The sequence below is a fragment of the Pseudophryne corroboree genome, chromosome 8 (genome assembly GCF_028390025.1).
Source record: "Pseudophryne corroboree isolate aPseCor3 chromosome 8, aPseCor3.hap2, whole genome shotgun sequence".
NCBI classification, from domain to species: Eukaryota; Metazoa; Chordata; class Amphibia; order Anura; family Myobatrachidae; genus Pseudophryne; species Pseudophryne corroboree.
The window spans coordinates 178,300,497-178,327,716 of record NC_086451.1 but is presented as its reverse complement, the minus strand read 5'-3'; the positions used below and the strand labels follow the sequence as shown (position 1 = coordinate 178,327,716).

At 35.0% G+C, this 27,220-nt stretch overlaps 8 non-coding genes across 8 annotated transcripts; 4 read left to right on the top strand and 4 right to left on the bottom strand.

The window, feature by feature from the left end:
- The first annotated feature begins 6,246 nt into the window (after positions 1-6,246).
- Positions 6,247-6,320, top strand: TRNAS-ACU (transfer RNA serine (anticodon ACU)). The gene has a single exon. It is a non-coding gene; the product is annotated as a tRNA-Ser (tRNA).
- Positions 6,321-7,415: 1,095 nt separating this feature from the next.
- Positions 7,416-7,489, top strand: TRNAS-ACU (transfer RNA serine (anticodon ACU)). The gene has a single exon. It is a non-coding gene; the product is annotated as a tRNA-Ser (tRNA).
- A 2,262-nt stretch (positions 7,490-9,751) lies between these two features.
- TRNAS-ACU (transfer RNA serine (anticodon ACU)) lies at positions 9,752-9,825 on the top strand. Its single transcript has one exon. It is a non-coding gene; the product is annotated as a tRNA-Ser (tRNA).
- Positions 9,826-10,920: 1,095 nt separating this feature from the next.
- TRNAS-ACU (transfer RNA serine (anticodon ACU)) lies at positions 10,921-10,994 on the top strand. Its single transcript has one exon. It is a non-coding gene; the product is annotated as a tRNA-Ser (tRNA).
- A 7,802-nt stretch (positions 10,995-18,796) lies between these two features.
- On the bottom strand, positions 18,797-18,870 carry TRNAS-ACU (transfer RNA serine (anticodon ACU)). Its single transcript has one exon. It is a non-coding gene; the product is annotated as a tRNA-Ser (tRNA).
- A 1,095-nt stretch (positions 18,871-19,965) lies between these two features.
- On the bottom strand, positions 19,966-20,039 carry TRNAS-ACU (transfer RNA serine (anticodon ACU)). Its single transcript has one exon. It is a non-coding gene; the product is annotated as a tRNA-Ser (tRNA).
- A 1,096-nt stretch (positions 20,040-21,135) lies between these two features.
- TRNAS-ACU (transfer RNA serine (anticodon ACU)) lies at positions 21,136-21,209 on the bottom strand. The gene has a single exon. It is a non-coding gene; the product is annotated as a tRNA-Ser (tRNA).
- A 5,726-nt stretch (positions 21,210-26,935) lies between these two features.
- Positions 26,936-27,009, bottom strand: TRNAS-ACU (transfer RNA serine (anticodon ACU)). The gene has a single exon. It is a non-coding gene; the product is annotated as a tRNA-Ser (tRNA).
- Positions 27,010-27,220: the final 211 nt, after the last annotated feature.

The window sequence follows — 27,220 nt, the reverse complement described above, 5'->3', positions numbered from 1 at the left end:
TGTCAATTACCCTTTTAATAATAGGGTAAAGAAAATTAAGTTGATTTTTTAAAGAAAACTATACTGTCAATATACTATTCAAACAAATTAAAATGGTAAAAGTTATTGTACTTCAAGTAAAAAAGAGCAAAAATATCAATCCCAGTTTTGATTACTTAAATTAACAAAAAAAATGCATATAGCAAAGGATAGTTTCAATCTGCCTACCTCTGGGTTATGGGCCCAGCATGCTTCCATTGCAGTACTCTGCTGCACATGGAAGTGCAAGAGATCCTGAAGCACTCACTCATCATGGGAAAGTACCAATGTGTTTCTTCGTTGGTGGATGGAAGAAACATCTTATAAAAACTCTCCAGATTATTGACTTTTTAAAGTTTTTCTAGGAAACGTTTTAGATGAATGCTTATTAGCCTTTGTCAGTATGTACTTTTGCAAAGTGTCTCTGTGGTGCAATCAGTTAGTGTGTACGGCTATAAACCAAAAGGTTGGTGGTTCAATCCCACCCAGGGACGTAATTGACCTTGTTATCAGATTTTGGTGATCTTTAAGTAGACAAGTCAAAATTTCAAATCCCCTCTTATGGTGTAGGGTACCTGGCCTTCTCTGATGTAATCAGAGTAAGATTTGATTCAGTGATTTTATAAAAACAGCTAGGAAGCACAATTTAGCAGTGGGTTGCAGAGAAAAAGAAATATGCTGGCAAAAAAATCCAATTGAGTGATTAAACAGCTCTTCATTTTCTGGCTTTATTTTTATGCTAACAAATTTGTTCTCTGAAAAGTGTCCACAAAGCCAAGTCTCTGATGAACACCTTTGTAAGGATGGTTTTTCACCTATTACTAAATTAAACTTGCTTCATTGGAAAGGCAGCAAGATGCATCCTCATTTCAATGTCTACTGAAATAATACAGGTTGACACCAGGAAACATTAACGCCAATGCATCCTTGCTGCTTTCTCATGTGGAAGTCTGTTTAATGTGAAAACAAGGTGATATCTAATTAGCACACAGGTAAGGAATTAAGAAAATCTTTATTTAAGGGTGAAGATGTTTCTCACAAAATCGTTGCCCCAATGCATCATTGAAATTCAAGCTGGAAAGATGATTTTAATATATCACTTGTACATTTTGTATTGCTCTTCTGGTGACAATGTAGTTTGTTTTTGTCAATTACCCTTTTAATAATAGGGTAAAGAAAATTAAGTGGATTTAAACAAATTAAAATGGTAAAAGTTATTGTACTTCAAGTAAAAATAAAAGAGCAAAAATATCAATCCCAGTTTTGATTACTTAAATTAACAAAAAAAATGCATATAGCAAAGGACAGTTTCAATCTGCCTACCTCTGGGTTATGGGCCCAGCATGCTTCCATTGCAGTACTCTGCTGCACATGTAAGTGCAAGAGATCCTGAAGCACTCACTCATCATGGGAAAGTACCAATGTGTTTCTTCGTTGGTTGATGGAAGAAACATTTTACAAAAACTCTCCAGATTATTGACTTTTTAAAGTTTTTCTAGGGAACGTTCTAGATGTATGCTTATTAGCCTTTGTCAGTAGGTACTTTTTGTGAAGTGTCTCTGTGGTGCAATCGGTTAGTGTGTCTGGCAACTAACCAAAAGGTTGGTGGTTCAATCCCACCCAGGGCCGTAATTGACCTTGTTATCAGATTTTGGTGATCTTTAAGTAGACAAGTCAAAATTTCAAACCCCCTGTTATGTTGTAGGGTACCTGGCCTTCTCTGATGTAATCAGAGTTAGATTTGATTCAGTGATTTTATAAAAACAGATAGGAAGCACAATTTAGCAGTGGGTTGCAGAGAAAAAGAAATATGCTGGAAAAAAAATCCAATTGAGTGATTAAACAGCTCTTCATTTTCTGGCTTTATTTTTATGCTAACAAATTTGTTCTCTGAAAAGTGTCCACAAAGCCAAGTCTCTGATTAACACCTTTGTAGGGATGGTTTTTCACCTATTACTAAATTAAACTTGCTTCATTGGAAAGGCAGCAAGATGCATCCTCATTTCAATTTCTACTGAAATAATACAGGTTGACACCAGGAAACATTAACGCCACTGCATCCTTGCTGCTTTCTCATGTGGAAGTCTGTTTAATGTGAAAACAAGGTGATATCTAATTAGCACACAGGTAAGGAATTAAGAAAATCTTTATTTAAGGGTGAAGATGTTTCTCACAAAATCGTTGCCCCAATGCATCATTGAAATTCAAGCTGGAAAGATGATTTTAATATATCACTTGTACATTTTGTATTGCTCTTCTGGTGACAATGTAGTTTGTTTTTGTCAATTACCCTTTTAATAATAGGGTAAAGAAAATTAAGTTGATTTTTTAAAGAAAACTATACTGTCAATATACTATTCAAACAAATTAAAATGGTAAAAGTTATTGTACTTCAAGTAAAAAAGAGCAAAAATATCAATCCCAGTTTTGATTACTTAAATTAACAAAAAAAATGCATATAGCAAAGGATAGTTTCAATCTGCCTACCTCTGGGTTATGGGCCCAGCATGCTTCCATTGCAGTACTCTGCTGCACATGGAAGTGCAAGAGATCCTGAAGCACTCACTCATCATGGGAAAGTACCAATGTGTTTCTTCGTTGGTGGATGGAAGAAACATCTTACAAAAACTCTCCAGATTATTGACTTTTTAAAGTTTTTCTAGGAAACGTTTTAGATGAATGCTTATTAGCCTTTGTCAGTATGTACTTTTGCAAAGTGTCTCTGTGGTGCAATCAGTTAGTGTGTACGGCTATAAACCAAAAGGTTGGTGGTTCAATCCCACCCAGGGACGTAATTGACCTTGTTATCAGATTTTGGTGATCTTTAAGTAGACAAGTCAAAATTTCAAATCCCCTCTTATGGTGTAGGGTACCTGGCCTTCTCTGATGTAATCAGAGTTAGATTTGATTCAGTGATTTTATAAAAACAGCTAGGAAGCACAATTTAGCAGTGGGTTGCAGAGAAAAAGAAATATGCTGGCAAAAAAATCCAATTGAGTGATTAAACAGCTCTTCATTTTCTGGCTTTATTTTTATGCTAACAAATTTGTTCTCTGAAAAGTGTCCACAAAGCCAAGTCTCTGATGAACACCTTTGTAAGGATGGTTTTTCACCTATTACTAAATTAAACTTGCTTCATTGGAAAGGCAGCAAGATGCATCCTCATTTCAATGTCTACTGAAATAATACAGGTTGACACCAGGAAACATTAACGCCAATGCATCCTTGCTGCTTTCTCATGTGGAAGTCTGTTTAATGTGAAAACAAGGTGATATCTAATTAGCACACAGGTAAGGAATTAAGAAAATCTTTATTTAAGGGTGAAGATGTTTCTCACAAAATCGTTGCCCCAATGCATCATTGAAATTCAAGCTGGAAAGATGATTTTAATATATCACTTGTACATTTTGTATTGCTCTTCTGGTGACAATGTAGTTTGTTTTTGTCAATTACCATTTTAATAATAGGGTAAAGAAAATTAAGTGGATTTTTGAAAGAAAACAATACTGTCAATATACTATTAAAACAAATTAAAATGGTAAAAGTTATTGTACTTTAAGTAAACATAAAATAGCTAACATATCAATCCCAGTTTTGGATTACTTTAATTAACAAAAAAAATGCATATAGCAGAGGATAGTTTCAATCTGCCTACCTCTGGGTTATGGGCCCAGCATGCTTCCATTGCAGTACTCTGCTGCACATGTAAGTGCAAGAGATCCTGAAGCACTCACTCATCATGGGAAAGTACCAATGTGTTTCTTCGTTGGTTGATGGAAGAAACATCTTACAAAAACTCTCCAGATTATTGACTTTTTAAAGTTTTTCTAGGAAACGTTCTAGATGTATGCTTATTAGCCTTTGTCAGTATGTATTTTTTGCAAAGTGTCTCTGTGGCGCAATCGGTTAGTGTGTCCAGCTACTAACCAAAAGGTTGGTGGTTCAATCCCACCCAGGGATGTAATTGAACTTGTTATCAGATTTTGGTGATCTTTAAGTAGACAAGTCAAAATTTCAAACCCCCTCTTATGGTGTAGGGTACCTGGCCTTCTCTGATGTAATCAGAGTTAGATTTGATTCAGTGATTTTATAAAAACAGCTAGGAAGCACAATTTAGCAGTGGGTTGCAGAGAAAAAGAAATATGCTGGCAAAAAAAATCCAATTGAGTGATTAAACAGCTCTTCATTTTCTGGCTTTATTTTTATGCTAACAAATTTGTTCTCTGAAAAGTGTCCACAAAGCCAAGTCTCTGATGAACACCTTTGTAGGGATGGTTTTTCACCTATTACTAAATTAAACTTGCTTCATTGGAAAGGCAGCAAGATGCATCCTCATTTCAATGTCTACTGAAATAATACAGGTTGACACCAGGAAACATTAACGCCACTGCATCCTTGCTGCTTTCTCATGTAGAAGTCTGTTTAATGTGAAAACAAGGTGATATCTAATTAGCACACAGGTAAGGAATTAAGAAAATCTTAATTTAAGGGTGAAGATGTTTCTCACAAAATCGTTGCCCCAATGCATCATTGAAATTCAAGCTGGAAAGATGATTTTAATATATCACTTGTACATTTTGTATTGCTCTTCTGGTGACAATGTAGTTTGTTTTTGTCAATTACCCTTTTAATAATAGGGTAAAGAAAATTAAGTGGATTTTTTAAAGAAAACTATACTGTCAGTATACTATTAAAACAAATTAAAATGGCAAAAGTTATTGTACTTTAAGTAAAAATAAAAGAGCAAAAATATCAATCCCAGTTTTGATTACTTAAATTAACAAAAAAAAAATGCATATAGCAAAGGATAGTTTCAATCTGCCTACCTCTGGGTTATGGGCCCAGCATGCTTCCATTGCAGTACTCTGCTGCACATGTAAGTGCAAGAGATCCTGAAGCACTCACTCATCATGGGAAAGTACCAATGTGTTTCTTCGTTGGTTGATGGAAGAAACATCTTACAAAAACTCTCCAGATTATTGACTTTTTAAAGTTTTTCTAGGAAACGTTCTAGATGTATGCTTATTAGCCTTTGTCAGTATATACTTTTTGCAAAGTGTCTCTGTGGCGCAATCGGTTAGTGTGTCCGGCTACTAACCAAAAGGTTGGTGGTTCAATCTCACCCAGGGACGTAATTGAACTTGTTATCAGATTTTGGTGATCTTTAAGTAGACAAGTCAAAATTTCAAACCCCCTCTTATGGTGTAGGGTACCAGGCCTTCTCTGATGTAATCAGAGTTAGATTTGATTCAGTGATTTTATAAAAACAGCTAGGAAGCACAATTTAGCAGTGGGTTGCAGAGAAAAAGAAATATGCTGGCAAAAAAAATCCAATTGAGTGATTAAACAGCTCTTCATTTTCTGGCTTTATTTTTATGCTAACAAATTTGTTCTCTGAAAAGTGTCCACAAAGCCAAGTCTCTGATTAACACCTTTGTAGGGATGGTTTTTCACCTATTACTAAATTAAACTTGCTTCATTGGAAAGGCAGTAAGATGCATCCTCATTTCAATGTCTACTGAAATAATACAGGTTGACACCAGGAAACATTAACGCCACTGCATCCTTGCTGCTTTCTCATGTAGAAGTCTGTTTAATGTGAAAACAAGGTGATATCTAATTAGCACACAGGTAAGGAATTAAGAAAATCTTTATTTAAGGGTGAAGATGTTTCTCACAAAATCGTTGCCCCAATGCATCATTGAAATTCAAGCTGGAAAGATGATTTTAATATATCACTTGTACATTTTGTATTGCTCTTCTGGTGACAATGTAGTTTGTTTTTGTCAATTACCCTTTTAATAATAGGGTAAAGAAAATTAAGTGGATTTTTTAAAGAAAACTATACTGTCAATATACTATTAAAACAAATTAAAATGGTAAAAGTTATTGTACTTTAAGTAAAAATAAAAGAGCAAAAATATCAATCCCAGTTTTGATTACTTAAATTAACAAAAAAAAATGCATATAGCAAAGGATAGTTTCAATCTGCCTACCTCTGGGTTATGGGCCCAGCATGCTTCCATTGCAGTACTCTGCTGCACATGTAAGTGCAAGAGATCCTGAAGCACTCACTCATCATGGGAAAGTACCAATGTGTTTCTTCGTTGGTTGATGGAAGAAACATCTTACAAAAACTCTCCAGATTATTGACTTTTTAAAGTTTTTCTAGGAAACGTTCTAGATGTATGCTTATTAGCCTTTGTCAGTATATACTTTTTGCAAAGTGTCTCTGTGGCGCAATCGGTTAGTGTGTCCGGCTACTAACCAAAAGGTTGGTGGTTCAATCCCACCCAGGGACGTAATTGAACTTGTTATCAGATTTTGGTGATCTTTAAGTAGACAAGTCAAAATTTCAAACCCCCTCTTATGGTGTAGGGTACCTGGCCTTCTCTGATGTAATCAGAGTTAGATTTGATTCAGTGATTTTATAAAAACAGCTAGGAAGCACAATTTAGCAGTGGGTTGCAGAGAAAAAGAAATATGCTGGCAAAAAAAATCCAATTGAGTGATTAAACAGCTCTTCATTTTCTGGCTTTATTTTTATGCTAACAAATTTGTTCTCTGAAAAGTGTCCACAAAGCCAAGTCTCTGATTAACACCTTTGTAGGGATGGTTTTTCACCTATTACTAAATTAAACTTGCTTCATTGGAAAGGCAGTAAGATGCATCCTCATTTCAATGTCTACTGAAATAATACAGGTTGACACCAGGAAACATTAACGCCACTGCATCCTTGCTGCTTTCTCATGTAGAAGTCTGTTTAATGTGAAAACAAGGTGATATCTAATTAGCACACAGGTAAGGAATTAAGAAAATCTTTATTTAAGGGTGAAGATGTTTCTCACAAAATCGTTGCCCCAATGCATCATTGAAATTCAAGCTGGAAAGATGATTTTAATATATCACTTGTACATTTTGTATTGCTCTTCTGGTGACAATGTAGTTTGTTTTTGTCAATTACCCTTTTAATAATAGGGTAAAGAAAATTAAGTGGATTTTTTAAAGAAAACTATACTGTCAATATACTATTAAAACAAATTAAAATGGTAAAAGTTATTGTACTTTAAGTAAAAATAAAAGAGCAAAAATATCAATCCCAGTTTTGATTACTTAAATTAACAAAAAAAATGCATATAGCAAAGGATAGTTTCAATCTGCCTACCTCTGGGTTATGGGCCCAGCATGCTTCCATTGCAGTACTCTGCTGCACATGTAAGTGCAAGAGATCCTGAAGCACTCACTCATCATGGGAAAGTACCAATGTGTTTCTTCGTTGGTTGATGGAAGAAACATCTTACAAAAACTGTCCAGATTATTGACTTTTTAAAGTTTTTCTAGGAAACGTTCTAGATGTATGCTTATTAGCCTTTGTCAGTACGCACTTTTTACAAAGTGTCTCTGTGGCGCAATCGGTTAGTGTGTCTGGCTACTAACCAAAAAGTTGGTGGTTCAATCCCACCCAGGGACGTAATTGACCTTGTTATCAGATTTTGGTGATCTTTAAGTAGACAAGTCAAAATTTCAAACCCCCTGTTATGTTGTAGGGTACCTGGCCTTCTCTGATGTAATCAGAGTTAGATTTGATTCAGTGATTTTATAAAAACAGATAGGAAGCACAATTTAGCAGTGGGTTGCAGAGAAAAAGAAATATGCTGGAAAAAAATCCAATTGAGTGATTAAACAGCTCTTCATTTTCTGGCTTTATTTTTATGCTAACAAATTTGTTCTCTGAAAAGTGTCCACAAAGCCAAGTCTCTGATTAACACCTTTGTAGGGATGGTTTTTCACCTATTACTAAATTAAACTTGCTTCATTGGAAAGGCAGCAAGATGCATCCTCATTTCAATTTCTACTGAAATAATACAGGTTGACACCAGGAAACATTAACGCCACTGCATCCTTGCTGCTTTCTCATGTGGAAGTCTGTTTAATGTGAAAACAAGGTGATATCTAATTAGCACACAGGTAAGGAATTAAGAAAATCTTTATTTAAGGGTGAAGATGTTTCTCACAAAATCGTTGCCCCAATGCATCATTGAAATTCAAGCTGGAAAGATGATTTTAATATATCACTTGTACATTTTGTATTGCTCTTCTGGTGACAATGTAGTTTGTTTTTGTCAATTACCCTTTTAATAATAGGGTAAAGAAAATTAAGTTGATTTTTTAAAGAAAACTATACTGTCAATATACTATTCAAACAAATTAAAATGGTAAAAGTTATTGTACTTCAAGTAAAAATAAAAGAGCAAAAATATCTATCCCAGTTTTGATTACTTAAATTAACAAAAAAAAATGCATATAGCAAAGGATAGTTTCAATCTGCCTACCTCTGGGTTATGGGCCCAGCATGCTTCCATTGCAGTACTCTGCTGCACATGTAAGTGCAAGAGATCCTGAAGCACTCACTCATCATGGGAAAGTACCAATGTGTTTCTTCGTTGGTGGATGGAAGAAACATCTTACAAAAACTCTCCAGATTATTGACTTTTTAAAGTTTTTCTAGGAAACGTTTTAGATGAATGCTTATTAGCCTTTGTCAGTATGTACTTTTGCAAAGTGTCCCTGTGGTGCAATCAGTTAGTGTGTACGGCTATAAACCAAAAGGTTGGTGGTTCAATCCCACCCAGGGACGTAATTGACCTTGTTATCAGATTTTGGTGATCTTTAAGTAGACAAGTCAAAATTTCAAATCCCCTCTTATGGTGTAGGGTACCTGGCCTTCTCTGATGTAATCAGAGTTAGATTTGATTCAGTGATTTTATAAAAACAGCTAGGAAGCACAATTTAGCAGTGGGTTGCAGAGAAAAAGAAATATGCTGGCAAAAAAATCCAATTGAGTGATTAAACAGCTCTTCATTTTCTGGCTTTATTTTTATGCTAACAAATTTGTTCTCTGAAAAGTGTCCACAAAGCCAAGTCTCTGATGAACACCTTTGTAAGGATGGTTTTTCACCTATTACTAAATTAAACTTGCTTCATTGGAAAGGCAGCAAGATGCATCCTCATTTCAATGTCTACTGAAATAATACAGGTTGACACCAGGAAACATTAACGCCAATGCATCCTTGCTGCTTTCTCATGTGGAAGTCTGTTTAATGTGAAAACAAGGTGATATCTAATTAGCACACAGGTAAGGAATTAAGAAAATCTTTATTTAAGGGTGAAGATGTTTCTCACAAAATCGTTGCCCCAATGCATCATTGAAATTCAAGCTGGAAAGATGATTTTAATATATCACTTGTACATTTTGTATTGCTCTTCTGGTGGCAATGTAGTTTGTTTTTGTCAATTACCATTTTAATAATAGGGTAAAGAAAATTAAGTGGATTTTTGAAAGAAAACAATACTGTCAATATACTATTAAAACAAATTAAAATGGTAAAAGTTATTGTACTTTAAGTAAACATAAAATAGCTAACATATCAATCCCAGTTTTGGATTACTTTAATTAACAAAAAAAATGCATATAGCAGAGGATAGTTTCAATCTGCCTACCTCTGGGTTATGGGCCCAGCATGCTTCCATTGCAGTACTCTGCTGCACATGTAAGTGCAAGAGATCCTGAAGCACTCACTCATCATGGGAAAGTACCAATGTGTTTCTTCGTTGGTTGATGGAAGAAACATCTTACAAAAACTCTCCAGATTATTGACTTTTTAAAGTTTTTCTAGGAAACGTTCTAGATGTATGCTTATTAGCCTTTGTCAGTATATACTTTTTGCAAAGTGTCTCTGTGGCGCAATCGGTTAGTGTGTCCGGCTACTAACCAAAAGGTTGGTGGTTCAATCCCACCCAGGGACGTAATTGAACTTGTTATCAGATTTTGGTGATCTTTAAGTAGACAAGTCAAAATTTCAAACCCCCTCTTATGGTGTAGGGTACCTGGCCTTCTCTGATGTAATCAGAGTTAGATTTGATTCAGTGATTTTATAAAAACAGCTAGGAAGCACAATTTAGCAGTGGGTTGCAGAGAAAAAGAAATATGCTGGCAAAAAAAATCCAATTGAGTGATTAAACAGCTCTTCATTTTCTGGCTTTATTTTTATGCTAACAAATTTGTTCTCTGAAAAGTGTCCACAAAGCCAAGTCTCTGATTAACACCTTTGTAGGGATGGTTTTTCACCTATTACTAAATTAAACTTGCTTCATTGGAAAGGCAGTAAGATGCATCCTCATTTCAATGTCTACTGAAATAATACAGGTTGACACCAGGAAACATTAACGCCACTGCATCCTTGCTGCTTTCTCATGTAGAAGTCTGTTTAATGTGAAAACAAGGTGATATCTAATTAGCACACAGGTAAGGAATTAAGAAAATCTTTATTTAAGGGTGAAGATGTTTCTCACAAAATCGTTGCCCCAATGCATCATTGAAATTCAAGCTGGAAAGATGATTTTAATATATCACTTGTACATTTTGTATTGCTCTTCTGGTGACAATGTAGTTTGTTTTTGTCAATTACCCTTTTAATAATAGGGTAAAGAAAATTAAGTGGATTTTTTAAAGAAAACTATACTGTCAATATACTATTAAAACAAATTAAAATGGTAAAAGTTATTGTACTTTAAGTAAAAATAAAAGAGCAAAAATATCAATCCCAGTTTTGATTACTTAAATTAACAAAAAAAATGCATATAGCAAAGGATAGTTTCAATCTGCCTACCTCTGGGTTATGGGCCCAGCATGCTTCCATTGCAGTACTCTGCTGCACATGTAAGTGCAAGAGATCCTGAAGCACTCACTCATCATGGGAAAGTACCAATGTGTTTCTTCGTTGGTTGATGGAAGAAACATCTTACAAAAACTGTCCAGATTATTGACTTTTTAAAGTTTTTCTAGGAAACGTTCTAGATGTATGCTTATTAGCCTTTGTCAGTACGCACTTTTTACAAAGTGTCTCTGTGGCGCAATCGGTTAGTGTGTCTGGCTACTAACCAAAAAGTTGGTGGTTCAATCCCACCCAGGGACGTAATTGACCTTGTTATCAGATTTTGGTGATCTTTAAGTAGACAAGTCAAAATTTCAAACCCCCTGTTATGTTGTAGGGTACCTGGCCTTCTCTGATGTAATCAGAGTTAGATTTGATTCAGTGATTTTATAAAAACAGATAGGAAGCACAATTTAGCAGTGGGTTGCAGAGAAAAAGAAATATGCTGGAAAAAAATCCAATTGAGTGATTAAACAGCTCTTCATTTTCTGGCTTTATTTTTATGCTAACAAATTTGTTCTCTGAAAAGTGTCCACAAAGCCAAGTCTCTGATTAACACCTTTGTAGGGATGGTTTTTCACCTATTACTAAATTAAACTTGCTTCATTGGAAAGGCAGCAAGATGCATCCTCATTTCAATTTCTACTGAAATAATACAGGTTGACACCAGGAAACATTAACGCCACTGCATCCTTGCTGCTTTCTCATGTGGAAGTCTGTTTAATGTGAAAACAAGGTGATATCTAATTAGCACACAGGTAAGGAATTAAGAAAATCTTTATTTAAGGGTGAAGATGTTTCTCACAAAATCGTTGCCCCAATGCATCATTGAAATTCAAGCTGGAAAGATGATTTTAATATATCACTTGTACATTTTGTATTGCTCTTCTGGTGACAATGTAGTTTGTTTTTGTCAATTACCCTTTTAATAATAGGGTAAAGAAAATTAAGTTGATTTTTTAAAGAAAACTATACTGTCAATATACTATTCAAACAAATTAAAATGGTAAAAGTTATTGTACTTCAAGTAAAAATAAAAGAGCAAAAATATCTATCCCAGTTTTGATTACTTAAATTAACAAAAAAAAATGCATATAGCAAAGGATAGTTTCAATCTGCCTACCTCTGGGTTATGGGCCCAGCATGCTTCCATTGCAGTACTCTGCTGCACATGTAAGTGCAAGAGATCCTGAAGCACTCACTCATCATGGGAAAGTACCAATGTGTTTCTTCGTTGGTGGATGGAAGAAACATCTTACAAAAACTCTCCAGATTATTGACTTTTTAAAGTTTTTCTAGGAAACGTTTTAGATGAATGCTTATTAGCCTTTGTCAGTATGTACTTTTGCAAAGTGTCCCTGTGGTGCAATCAGTTAGTGTGTACGGCTATAAACCAAAAGGTTGGTGGTTCAATCCCACCCAGGGACGTAATTGACCTTGTTATCAGATTTTGGTGATCTTTAAGTAGACAAGTCAAAATTTCAAATCCCCTCTTATGGTGTAGGGTACCTGGCCTTCTCTGATGTAATCAGAGTTAGATTTGATTCAGTGATTTTATAAAAACAGCTAGGAAGCACAATTTAGCAGTGGGTTGCAGAGAAAAAGAAATATGCTGGCAAAAAAATCCAATTGAGTGATTAAACAGCTCTTCATTTTCTGGCTTTATTTTTATGCTAACAAATTTGTTCTCTGAAAAGTGTCCACAAAGCCAAGTCTCTGATGAACACCTTTGTAAGGATGGTTTTTCACCTATTACTAAATTAAACTTGCTTCATTGGAAAGGCAGCAAGATGCATCCTCATTTCAATGTCTACTGAAATAATACAGGTTGACACCAGGAAACATTAACGCCAATGCATCCTTGCTGCTTTCTCATGTGGAAGTCTGTTTAATGTGAAAACAAGGTGATATCTAATTAGCACACAGGTAAGGAATTAAGAAAATCTTTATTTAAGGGTGAAGATGTTTCTCACAAAATCGTTGCCCCAATGCATCATTGAAATTCAAGCTGGAAAGATGATTTTAATATATCACTTGTACATTTTGTATTGCTCTTCTGGTGGCAATGTAGTTTGTTTTTGTCAATTACCATTTTAATAATAGGGTAAAGAAAATTAAGTGGATTTTTGAAAGAAAACAATACTGTCAATATACTATTAAAACAAATTAAAATGGTAAAAGTTATTGTACTTTAAGTAAACATAAAATAGCTAACATATCAATCCCAGTTTTGGATTACTTTAATTAACAAAAAAAATGCATATAGCAGAGGATAGTTTCAATCTGCCTACCTCTGGGTTATGGGCCCAGCATGCTTCCATTGCAGTACTCTGCTGCACATGTAAGTGCAAGAGATCCTGAAGCACTCACTCATCATGGGAAAGTACCAATGTGTTTCTTCGTTGGTTGATGGAAGAAACATCTTACAAAAACTCTCCAGATTATTGACTTTTTAAAGTTTTTCTAGGAAACGTTCTAGATGTATGCTTATTAGCCTTTGTCAGTATATATTTTTTGCAAAGTGTCTCTGTGGCGCAATCGGTTAGTGTGTCCAGCTACTAACCAAAAGGTTGGTGGTTCAATCCCACCCAGGGACGTAATTGAACTTGTTATCAGATTTTGGTGATCTTTAAGTAGACAAGTCAAAATTTCAAACCCCCTCTTATGGTGTAGGGTACCTGGCCTTCTCTGATGTAATCAGAGTTAGATTTGATTCAGTGATTTTATAAAAACAGCTAGGAAGCACAATTTAGCAGTGGGTTGCAGAGAAAAAGAAATATGCTGGCAAAAAAAATCCAATTGAGTGATTAAACAGCTCTTCATTTTCTGGCTTTATTTTTATGCTAACAAATTTGTTCTCTGAAAAGTGTCCACAAAGCCAAGTCTCTTATTAACACCTTTGTAGGGATGGTTTTTCACCTATTACTAAATTAAACTTGCTTCATTGGAAAGGCAGTAAGATGCATCCTCATTTCAATGTCTACTGAAATAATACAGGTTGACACCAGGAAACATTAACGCCACTGCATCCTTGCTGCTTTCTCATGTAGAAGTCTGTTTAATGTGAAAACAAGGTGATATCTAATTAGCACACAGGTAAGGAATTAAGAAAATCTTTATTTAAGGGTGAAGATGTTTCTCACAAAATCGTTGCCCCATTGCATCATTGAAATTCAAGCTGGAAAGATGATTTTAATATATCACTTGTACATTTTGTATTGCTCTTCTGGTGACAATGTAGTTTGTTTTTGTCAATTACCCTTTTAATAATAGGGTAAAGAAAATTAAGTGGATTTTTTAAAGAAAACTATACTGTCAATATACTATTAAAACAAATTAAAATGGTAAAAGTTATTGTACTTTAAGTAAAAATAAAAGAGCAAAAATATCAATCCCAGTTTTGATTATTTAAATTAACAAAAAAAAATGCATATAGCAAAGGATAGTTTCAATCTGCCTACCTCTGGGTTATGGGCCCAGCATGCTTCCATTGCAGTACTCTGCTGCACATGTAAGTGCAAGAGATCCTGAAGCACTCACTCATCATGGGAAAGTACCAATGTGTTTCTTCGTTGGTTGATGGAAGAAACATCTTACAAAAACTCTCCAGATTATTGACTTTTTAAAGTTTTTCTAGGAAACGTTCTAGATGTATGCTTATTAGCCTTTGTCAGTATATACTTTTTGCAAAGTGTCTCTGTGGCGCAATCGGTTAGTGTGTCCAGCTACTAACCAAAAGGTTGGTGGTTCAATCCCACCCAGGGACGTAATTGAACTTGTTATCAGATTTTGGTGATCTTTAAGTAGACAAGTCAAAATTTCAAACCCCCTCTTATGGTGTAGGGTACCTGGCCTTCTCTGATGTAATCAGAGTTAGATTTGATTCAGTGATTTTATAAAAACAGCTAGGAAGCACAATTTAGCAGTGGGTTGCAGAGAAAAAGAAATATGCTGGCAAAAAAAATCCAATTGAGTGATTAAACAGCTCTTCATTTTCTGGCTTTATTTTTATGCTAACAAATTTGTTCTCTGAAAAGTGTCCACAAAGCCAAGTCTCTGATTAACACCTTTGTAGGGATGGTTTTTCACCTATTACTAAATTAAACTTGCTTCATTGGAAAGGCAGTAAGATGCATCCTCATTTCAATGTCTACTGAAATAATACAGGTTGACACCAGGAAACATTAACGCCACTGCATCCTTGCTGCTTTCTCATGTGGAAGACTGTTTAATGTGAAAACAAGGTGATATCTAATTAGCACACAGGTAAGGAATTAAGAAAATCTTTATTTAAGGGTGAAGATGTTTCTCACAAAAAAAAAAGCCAGAAAATGAAGAGCTGTTTAATCACTCAATTGGATTTTTTTGCCAGCATATTTCTTTTTCTCTGCAACCCACTGCTAAATTGTGCTTCCTAGCTGTTTTTATAAAATCACTGAATCAAATCTAACTCTGATTACATCAGAGAAGGCCAGGTACCCTACACCATAAGAGGGGGTTTGAAATTTTGACTTGTCTACTTAAAGATCACCAAAATCTGATAACAAGTTCAATTACGTCCCTGGGTGGGATTGAACCACCAACCTTTTGGTTAGTAGCTGGACACACTAACCGATTGCGCCACAGAGTCACTTTGCAAAAAATATATACTGACAAAGGCTAATAAGCATACATCTAGAACGTTTCCTAGAAAAACTTTAAAAAGTCAATAATCTGGAGAGTTTTTGTAAGATGTTTCTTCCATCAACCAACGAAGAAACACATTGGTACTTTCCCATGATGAGTGAGTGCTTCAGGATCTCTTGCACTTACATGTGCAGCAGAGTACTGCAATGGAAGCATGCTGGGCCCATAACCCAGAGGTAGGCAGATTGAAACTATCCTTTGCTATATGCATTTTTTTTTGTTAATTTAAATAATCAAAACTGGGATTGATATTTTTGCTCTTTTATTTTTACTTAAAGTACAATAACTTTTACCATTTTAATTTGTTTTAATAGTATATTGACAGTATAGTTTTCTTTAAAAAATCCACTTAATTTTCTTTACCCTATTATTAAAAGGGTAATTGACAAAAACAAACTACATTGTCACCAGAAGAGCAATACAAAATGTACAAGTGATATATTAAAATCATCTTTCCAGCTTGAATTTCAATGATGCAATGGGGCAACGATTTTGTGAGAAACATCTTCACCCTTAAATAAAGATTTTCTTAATTCCTTACCTGTGTGCTAATTAGATATCACCTTGTTTTCACATTAAACAGACTTCTACATGAGAAAGCAGCAAGGATGCAGTGGCGTTAATGTTTCCTGGTGTCAACCTGTATTATTTCAGTAGACATTGAAATGAGGATGCATCTTACTGCCTTTCCAATGAAGCAAGTTTAATTTAGTAATAGGTGAAAAACCATCCCTACAAAGGTGTTAATCAGAGACTTGGCTTTGTGGACACTTTTCAGAGAACAAATTTGTTAGCATAAAAATAAAGCCAGAAAATGAAGAGCTGTTTAATCACTCAATTGGATTTTTTTTGCCAGCATATTTCTTTTTCTCTGCAACCCACTGCTAAATTGTGCTTCCTAGCTGTTTTTATAAAATCACTGAATCAAATCTAACTCTGATTACATCAGAGAAGGCCAGGTACCCTACACCATAAGAGGGGGTTTGAAATTTTGACTTGTCTACTTAAAGATCACCAAAATCTGATAACAAGTTCAATTACGTCCCTGGGTGGGATTGAACCACCAACCTTTTGGTTAGTAGCTGGACACACTAACCGATTGCGCCACAGAGACACTTTGCAAAAAATATATACTGACAAAGGCTAATAAGCATACATCTAGAACGTTTCCTAGAAAAACTTTAAAAAGTCAATAATCTGGAGAGTTTTTGTAAGATGTTTCTTCCATCAACCAACGAAGAAACACATTGGTACTTTCCCATGATGAGTGAGTGCTTCAGGATCTCTTGCACTTACATGTGCAGCAGAGTACTGCAATGGAAGCATGCTGGGCCCATAACCCAGAGGTAGGCAGATTGAAACTATCCTCTGCTATATGCATTTTTTTTTGTTAATTAAAGTAATCCAAAACTGGGATTGATATGTTAGCTATTTTATGTTTACTTAAAGTACAATAACTTTTACCATTTTAATTTGTTTTAATAGTATATTGACAGTATTGTTTTCTTTCAAAAATCCACTTAATTTTCTTTACCCTATTATTAAAATGGTAATTGACAAAAACAAACTACATTGCCACCAGAAGAGCAATACAAAATGTACAAGTGATATATTAAAATCATCTTTCCAGCTTGAATTTCAATGATGCATTGGGGCAACGATTTTGTGAGAAACATCTTCACCCTTAAATAAAGATTTTCTTAATTCCTTACCTGTGTGCTAATTAGATATCACCTTGTTTTCACATTAAACAGACTTCCACATGAGAAAGCAGCAAGGATGCATTGGCGTTAATGTTTCCTGGTGTCAACCTGTATTATTTCAGTAGACATTGAAATGAGGATGCATCTTGCTGCCTTTCCAATGAAGCAAGTTTAATTTAGTAATAGGTGAAAAACCATCCTTACAAAGGTGTTCATCAGAGACTTGGCTTTGTGGACACTTTTCAGAGAACAAATTTGTTAGCATAAAAATAAAGCCAGAAAATGAAGAGCTGTTTAATCACTCAATTGGATTTTTTTGCCAGCATATTTCTTTTTCTCTGCAACCCACTGCTAAATTGTGCTTCCTAGCTGTTTTTATAAAATCACTGAATCAAATCTAACTCTGATTACATCAGAGAAGGCCAGGTACCCTACACCATAAGAGGGGATTTGAAATTTTGACTTGTCTACTTAAAGATCACCAAAATCTGATAACAAGGTCAATTACGTCCCTGGGTGGGATTGAACCACCAACCTTTTGGTTTATAGCCGTACACACTAACTGATTGCACCACAGGGACACTTTGCAAAAGTACATACTGACAAAGGCTAATAAGCATTCATCTAAAACGTTTCCTAGAAAAACTTTAAAAAGTCAATAATCTGGAGAGTTTTTGTAAGATGTTTCTTCCATCCACCAACGAAGAAACACATTGGTACTTTCCCATGATGAGTGAGTGCTTCAGGATCTCTTGCACTTACATGTGCAGCAGAGTACTGCAATGGAAGCATGCTAGGCCCATAACCCAGAGGTAGGCAGATTGAAACTATCCTTTGCTATATGCATTTTTTTTTGTTAATTTAAGTAATCAAAACTGGGATAGATATTTTTGCTCTTTTATTTTTACTTGAAGTACAATAACTTTTACCATTTTAATTTGTTTGAATAGTATATTGACAGTATAGTTTTCTTTAAAAAATCAACTTAATTTTCTTTACCCTATTATTAAAAGGGTAATTGACAAAAACAAACTACATTGTCACCAGAAGAGCAATACAAAATGTACAAGTGATATATTAAAATCATCTTTCCAGCTTGAATTTCAATGATGCATTGGGGCAACGATTTTGTGAGAAACATCTTCACCCTTAAATAAAGATTTTCTTAATTCCTTACCTGTGTGCTAATTAGATATCACCTTGTTTTCACATTAAACAGACTTCCACATGAGAAAGCAGCAAGGATGCAGTGGCGTTAATGTTTCCTGGTGTCAACCTGTATTATTTCAGTAGAAATTGAAATGAGGATGCATCTTGCTGCCTTTCCATTGAAGCAAGTTTAATTTAGTAATAGGTGAAAAACCATCCCTACAAAGGTGTTAATCAGAGACTTGGCTTTGTGGACACTTTTCAGAGAACAAATTTGTTAGCATAAAAATAAAGCCAGAAAATGAAGAGCTGTTTAATCACTCAATTGGATTTTTTTCCAGCATATTTCTTTTTCTCTGCAACCCACTGCTAAATTGTGCTTCCTATCTGTTTTTATAAAATCACTGAATCAAATCTAACTCTGATTACATCAGAGAAGGCCAGGTACCCTACAACATAACAGGGGGTTTGAAATTTTGACTTGTCTACTTAAAGATCACCAAAATCTGATAACAAGGTCAATTACGTCCCTGGGTGGGATTGAACCACCAACTTTTTGGTTAGTAGCCAGACACACTAACCGATTGCGCCACAGAGACACTTTGTAAAAAGTGCGTACTGACAAAGGCTAATAAGCATACATCTAGAACGTTTCCTAGAAAAACTTTAAAAAGTCAATAATCTGGAGAGTTTTTGTAAGATGTTTCTTCCATCAACCAACGAAGAAACACATTGGTACTTTCCCATGATGAGTGAGTGCTTCAGGATCTCTTGCACTTACATGTGCAGCAGAGTACTGCAATGGAAGCATGCTGGGCCCATAACCCAGAGGTAGGCAGATTGAAACTATCCTTTGCTATATGCATTTTTTTTGTTAATTTAAGTAATCAAAACTGGGATTGATATTTTTGCTCTTTTATTTTTACTTAAAGTACAATAACTTTTACCATTTTAATTTGTTTTAATAGTATATTGACAGTATAGTTTTCTTTAAAAAATCCACTTAATTTTCTTTACCCTATTATTAAAAGGGTAATTGACAAAAACAAACTACATTGTCACCAGAAGAGCAATACAAAATGTACAAGTGATATATTAAAATCATCTTTCCAGCTTGAATTTCAATGATGCATTGGGGCAACGATTTTGTGAGAAACATCTTCACCCTTAAATAAAGATTTTCTTAATTCCTTACCTGTGTGCTAATTAGATATCACCTTGTTTTCACATTAAACAGACTTCTACATGAGAAAGCAGCAAGGATGCAGTGGCGTTAATGTTTCCTGGTGTCAACCTGTATTATTTCAGTAGACATTGAAATGAGGATGCATCTTACTGCCTTTCCAATGAAGCAAGTTTAATTTAGTAATAGGTGAAAAACCATCCCTACAAAGGTGTTAATCAGAGACTTGGCTTTGTGGACACTTTTCAGAGAACAAATTTGTTAGCATAAAAATAAAGCCAGAAAATGAAGAGCTGTTTAATCACTCAATTGGATTTTTTTTGCCAGCATATTTCTTTTTCTCTGCAACCCACTGCTAAATTGTGCTTCCTAGCTGTTTTTATAAAATCACTGAATCAAATCTAACTCTGATTACATCAGAGAAGGCCAGGTACCCTACACCATAAGAGGGGGTTTGAAATTTTGACTTGTCTACTTAAAGATCACCAAAATCTGATAACAAGTTCAATTACGTCCCTGGGTGGGATTGAACCACCAACCTTTTGGTTAGTAGCCGGACACACTAACCGATTGCGCCACAGAGACACTTTGCAAAAAGTATATACTGACAAAGGCTAATAAGCATACATCTAGAACGTTTCCTAGAAAAACTTTAAAAAGTCAATAATCTGGAGAGTTTTTGTAAGATGTTTCTTCCATCAACCAACGAAGAAACACATTGGTACTTTCCCATGATGAGTGAGTGCTTCAGGATCTCTTGCACTTACATGTGCAGCAGAGTACTGCAATGGAAGCATGCTGGGCCCATAACCCAGAGGTAGGCAGATTGAAACTATCCTTTGCTATATGCATTTTTTTTTGTTAATTTAAGTAATCAAAACTGGGATTGATATTTTTGCTCTTTTATTTTTACTTAAAGTACAATAACTTTTACCATTTTAATTTGTTTTAATAGTATATTGACAGTATAGTTTTCTTTAAAAAATCCACTTAATTTTCTTTACCCTATTATTAAAAGGGTAATTGACAAAAACAAACTACATTGTCACCAGAAGAGCAATACAAAATGTACAAGTGATATATTAAAATCATCTTTCCAGCTTGAATTTCAATGATGCATTGGGGCAACGATTTTGTGAGAAACATCTTCACCCTTAAATAAAGATTTTCTTAATTCCTTACCTGTGTGCTAATTAGATATCACCTTGTTTTCACATTAAACAGACTTCTACATGAGAAAGCAGCAAGGATGCAGTGGCGTTAATGTTTCCTGGTGTCAACCTGTATTATTTCAGTAGACATTGAAATGAGGATGCATCTTACTGCCTTTCCAATGAAGCAAGTTTAATTTAGTAATAGGTGAAAAACCATCCCTACAAAGGTGTTAATCAGAGACTTGGCTTTGTGGACACTTTTCAGAGAACAAATTTGTTAGCATAAAAATAAAGCCAGAAAATGAAGAGCTGTTTAATCACTCAATTGGATTTTTTTTGCCAGCATATTTCTTTTTCTCTGCAACCCACTGCTAAATTGTGCTTCCTAGCTGTTTTTATAAAATCACTGAATCAAATCTAACTCTGATTACATCAGAGAAGGCCAGGTACCCTACACCATAAGAGGGGGTTTGAAATTTTGACTTGTCTACTTAAAGATCACCAAAATCTGATAACAAGTTCAATTACGTCCCTGGGTGGGATTGAACCACCAACCTTTTGGTTAGTAGCCGGACACACTAACCGATTGCGCCACAGAGACACTTTGCAAAAAGTATATACTGACAAAGGCTAATAAGCATACATCTAGAACGTTTCCTAGAAAAACTTTAAAAAGTCAATAATCTGGAGAGTTTTTGTAAGATGTTTCTTCCATCAACCAACGAAGAAACACATTGGTACTTTCCCATGATGAGTGAGTGCTTCAGGATCTCTTGCACTTACATGTGCAGCAGAGTACTGCAATGGAAGCATGCTGGGCCCATAACCCAGAGGTAGGCAGATTGAAACTATCCTTTGCTATATGCATTTTTTTTTGTTAATTTAAGTAATCAAAACTGGGATTGATATTTTTGCTCTTTTATTTTTACTTAAAGTACAATAACTTTTACCATTTTAATTTGTTTTAATAGTATATTGACAGTATAGTTTTCTTTAAAAAATCCACTTAATTTTCTTTACCCTATTATTAAAAGGGTAATTGACAAAAACAAACTACATTGTCACCAGAAGAGCAATACAAAATGTACAAGTGATATATTAAAATCATCTTTCCAGCTTGAATTTCAATGATGCATTGGGGCAACGATTTTGTGAGAAACATCTTCACCCTTAAATAAAGATTTTCTTAATTCCTTACCTGTGTGCTAATTAGATATCACCTTGTTTTCACATTAAACAGACTTCTACATGAGAAAGCAGCAAGGATGCAGTGGCGTTAATGTTTCCTGGTGTCAACCTGTATTATTTCAGTAGACATTGAAATGAGGATGCATCTTGCTGCCTTTCCAATGAAGCAAGTTTAATTTAGTAATAGGTGAAAAACCATCCCTACAAAGGTGTTAATCAGAGACTTGGCTTTGTGGACACTTTTCAGAGAACAAATTTGTTAGCATAAAAATAAAGCCAGAAAATGAAGAGCTGTTTAATCACTCAATTGGATTTTTTTTGCCAGCATATTTCTTTTTCTCTGCAACCCACTGCTAAATTGTGCTTCCTAGCTGTTTTTATAAAATCACTGAATCAAATCTAACTCTGATTACATCAGAGAAGGCCAGGTACCCTACACCATAAGAGGGGGTTTGAAATTTTGACTTGTCTACTTAAAGATCACCAAAATCTGATAACAAGTTCAATTACATCCCTGGGTGGGATTGAACCACCAACCTTTTGGTTAGTAGCTGGACACACTAACCGATTGCGCCACAGAGACACTTTGCAAAAAATATATACTGACAAAGGCTAATAAGCATACATCTAGAACGTTTCCTAGAAAAACTTTAAAAAGTCAATAATCTGGAGAGTTTTTTTAAGATGTTTCTTCCATCAACCAACGAAGAAACACATTGGTACTTTCCCATGATGAGTGAGTGCTTCAGGATCTCTTGCACTTACATGTGCAGCAGAGTACTGCAATGGAAGCATGCTGGGCCCATAACCCAGAGGTAGGCAGATTGAAACTATCCTCTGCTATATGCATTTTTTTTGTTAATTAAAGTAATCCAAAACTGGGATTGATATGTTAGCTATTTTATGTTTACTTAAAGTACAATAACTTTTACCATTTTAATTTGTTTTAATAGTATATTGACAGTATTGTTTTCTTTCAAAAATCCACTTAATTTTCTTTACCCTATTATTAAAATGGTAATTGACAAAAACAAACTACATTGTCACCAGAAGAGCAATACAAAATGTACAAGTGATATATTAAAATCATCTTTCCAGCTTGAATTTCAATGATGCATTGGGGCAACGATTTTGTGAGAAACATCTTCACCCTTAAATAAAGATTTTCTTAATTCCTTACCTGTGTGCTAATTAGATATCACCTTGTTTTCACATTAAACAGACTTCCACATGAGAAAGCAGCAAGGATGCATTGGCGTTAATGTTTCCTGGTGTCAACCTGTATTATTTCAGTAGACATTGAAATGAGGATGCATCTTGCTGCCTTTCCAATGAAGCAAGTTTAATTTAGTAATAGGTGAAAAACCATCCTTACAAAGGTGTTCATCAGAGACTTGGCTTTGTGGACACTTTTCAGAGAACAAATTTGTTAGCATAAAAATAAAGCCAGAAAATGAAGAGCTGTTTAATCACTCAATTGGATTTTTTTGCCAGCATATTTCTTTTTCTCTGCAACCCACTGCTAAATTGTGCTTCCTAGCTGTTTTTATAAAATCACTGAATCAAATCTAACTCTGATTACATCAGAGAAGGCCAGGTACCCTACACCATAAGAGGGGATTTGAAATTTTGACTTGTCTACTTAAAGATCACCAAAATCTGATAACAAGGTCAATTACGTCCCTGGGTGGGATTGAACCACCAACCTTTTGGTTTATAGCCGTACACACTAACTGATTGCACCTCAGAGACACTTTGCAAAAGTCCATACTGACAAAGGCTAATAAGCATTCATCTAAAACGTTTCCTAGAAAAACTTTAAAAAGTCAATAATCTGGAGAGTTTTTGTAAGATGTTTCTTCCATCCACCAACGAAGAAACACATTGGTACTTTCCCATGATGAGTGAGTGCTTCAGGATCTCTTGCACTTCCATGTGCAGCAGAGTACTGCAATGGAAGCATGCTGGGCCCATAACCCAGAGGTAGGCAGATTGAAACTATCCTTTGCTATATGCATTTTTTTTGTTAATTTAAGTAATCAAAACTGGGATTGATATTTTTGCTCTTTTTTACTTGAAGTACAATAACTTTTACCATTTTAATTTGTTTGAATAGTATATTGACAGTATAGTTTTCTTTAAAAAATCAACTTAATTTTCTTTACCCTATTATTAAAAGGGTAATTGACAAAAACAAACTACATTGTCACCAGAAGAGCAATACAAAATGTACAAGTGATATATTAAAATCATCTTTCCAGCTTGAATTTCAATGATGCATTGGGGCAACGATTTTGTGAGAAACATCTTCACCCTTAAATAAAGATTTTCTTAATTCCTTACCTGTGTGCTAATTAGATATCACCTTGTTTTCACATTAAACAGACTTCCACATGAGAAAGCAGCAAGGATGCAGTGGCGTTAATGTTTCCTGGTGTCAACCTGTATTATTTCAGTAGAAATTGAAATGAGGATGCATCTTGCTGCCTTTCCAATGAAGCAAGTTTAATTTAGTAATAGGTGAAAAACCATCCCTACAAAGGTGTTAATCAGAGACTTGGCTTTGTGGACACTTTTCAGAGAACAAATTTGTTAGCATAAAAATAAAGCCAGAAAATGAAGAGCTGTTTAATCACTCAATTGGATTTTTTTTCCAGCATATTTATTTTTCTCTGCAACCCACTGCTAAATTGTGCTTCCTATCTGTTTTTATAAAATCACTGAATCAAATCTAACTCTGATTACATCAGAGAAGGCCAGGTACCCTACAACATAACAGGGGGTTTGAAATTTTGACTTGTCTACTTAAAGATCACCAAAATCTGATAACAAGGTCAATTACGGCCCTGGGTGGGATTGAACCACCAACCTTTTGGTTAGTTGCCAGACACACTAACCGATTGCACCACAGAGACACTTCACAAAAAGTACCTACTGACAAAGGCTAATAAGCATACATCTAGAACGTTCCCTAGAAAAACTTTAAAAAGTCAATAATCTGGAGAGTTTTTGTAAAATGTTTCTTCCATCAACCAACGAAGAAACACATTGGTACTTTCCCATGATGAGTGAGTGCTTCAGGATCTCTTGCACTTACATGTGCAGCAGAGTACTGCAATGGAAGCATGCTGGGCCCATAACCCAGAGGTAGGCAGATTGAAACTGTCCTTTGCTATATGCATTTTTTTTGTTAATTTAAGTAATCAAAACTGGGATTGATATTTTTGCTCTTTTATTTTTACTTGAAGTACAATAACTTTTACCATTTTAATTTGTTTAAATCCACTTAATTTTCTTTACCCTATTATTAAAAGGGTAATTGACAAAAACAAACTACATTGTCACCAGAAGAGCAATACAAAATGTACAAGTGATATATTAAAATCATCTTTCCAGCTTGAATTTCAATGATGCATTGGGGCAACGATTTTGTGAGAAACATCTTCACCCTTAAATAAAGATTTTCTTAATTCCTTACCTGTGTGCTAATTAGATATCACCTTGTTTTCACATTAAACAGACTTCCACATGAGAAAGCAGCAAGGATGCATTGGCGTTAATGTTTCCTGGTGTCAACCTGTATTATTTCAGTAGACATTGAAATGAGGATGCATCTTGCTGCCTTTCCAATGAAGCAAGTTTAATTTAGTAATAGGTGAAAAACCATCCTTACAAAGGTGTTCATCAGAGACTTGGCTTTGTGGACACTTTTCAGAGAACAAATTTGTTAGCATAAAAATAAAGCCAGAAAATGAAGAGCTGTTTAATCACTCAATTGGATTTTTTTGCCAGCATATTTATTTTTCTCTGCAACCCACTGCTAAATTGTGCTTCCTAGCTGTTTTTATAAAATCACTGAATCAAATCTTACTCTGATTACATCAGAGAAGGCCAGGTACCCTACACCATAAGAGGGGATTTGAAATTTTGACTTGTCTACTTAAAGATCACCAAAATCTGATAACAAGGTCAATTACGTCCCTGGGTGGGATTGAACCACCAACCTTTTGGTTTATAGCCGTACACACTAACTGATTGCACCACAGAGACACTTTGCAAAAGTACATACTGACAAAGGCTAATAAGCATTCATCTAAAACGTTTCCTAGAAAAACTTTAAAAAGTCAATAATCTGGAGAGTTTTTATAAGATGTTTCTTCCATCCACCAACGAAGAAACACATTGGTACTTTCCCATGATGAGTGAGTGCTTCAGGATCTCTTGCACTTCCATGTGCAGCAGAGTACTGCAATGGAAGCATGCTGGGCCCATAACCCAGAGGTAGGCAGATTGAAACTATCCTTTGCTATATGCATTTTTTTTGTTAATTTAAGTAATCAAAACTGGGATTGATATTTTTGCTCTTTTTTACTTGAAGTACAATAACTTTTACCATTTTAATTTGTTTGAATAGTATATTGACAGTATAGTTTTCTTTAAAAAATCAACTTAATTTTCTTTACCCTATTATTAAAAGGGTAATTGACAAAAACAAACTACATTGTCACCAGAAAAGCAATACAAAATGTACAAGTGATATATTAAAATCATCTTTCCAGCTTGAATTTCAATGATGCATTGGGGCAACGATTTTGTGAGAAACATCTTCACCCTTAAATAAAGATTTTCTTAATTCCTTACCTGTGTGCTAATTAGATATCACCTTGTTTTCACATTAAACAGACTTCCACATGAGAAAGCAGCAAGGATGCAGTGGCGTTAATGTTTCCTGGTGTCAACCTGTATTATTTCAGTAGAAATTGAAATGAGGATGCATCTTGCTGCCTTTCCAATGAAGCAAGTTTAATTTAGTAATAGGTGAAAAACCATCCCTACAAAGGTGTTAATCAGAGACTTGGCTTTGTGGACACTTTTCAGAGAACAAATTTGTTAGCATAAAAATAAAGCCAGAAAATGAAGAGCTGTTTAATCACTCAATTGGATTTTTTTTCCAGCATATTTCTTTTTCTCTGCAACCCACTGCTAAATTGTGCTTCCTATCTGTTTTTATAAAATCACTGAATCAAATCTAACTCTGATTACATCAGAGAAGGCCAGGTACCCTACAACATAACAGGGGGTTTGAAATTTTGACTTGTCTACTTAAAGATCACCAAAATCTGATAACAAGGTCAATTACGTCCCTGGGTGGGATTGAACCACCAACCTTTTGGTTAGTAGCTAGACACACTAACCGATTGCGCCACAGAGACACTTCACGAAAAGTACCTACTGACAAAGGCTAATAAGCATACATCTAGAACGTTCCCTAGAAAAACTTTAAAAAGTCAATAATCTGGAGAGTTTTTGTAAAATGTTTCTTCCATCAACCAACGAAGAAACACATTGGTACTTTCCCATGATGAGTGAGTGCTTCAGGATCTCTTGCACTTACATGTGCAGCAGAGTACTGCAATGGAAGCA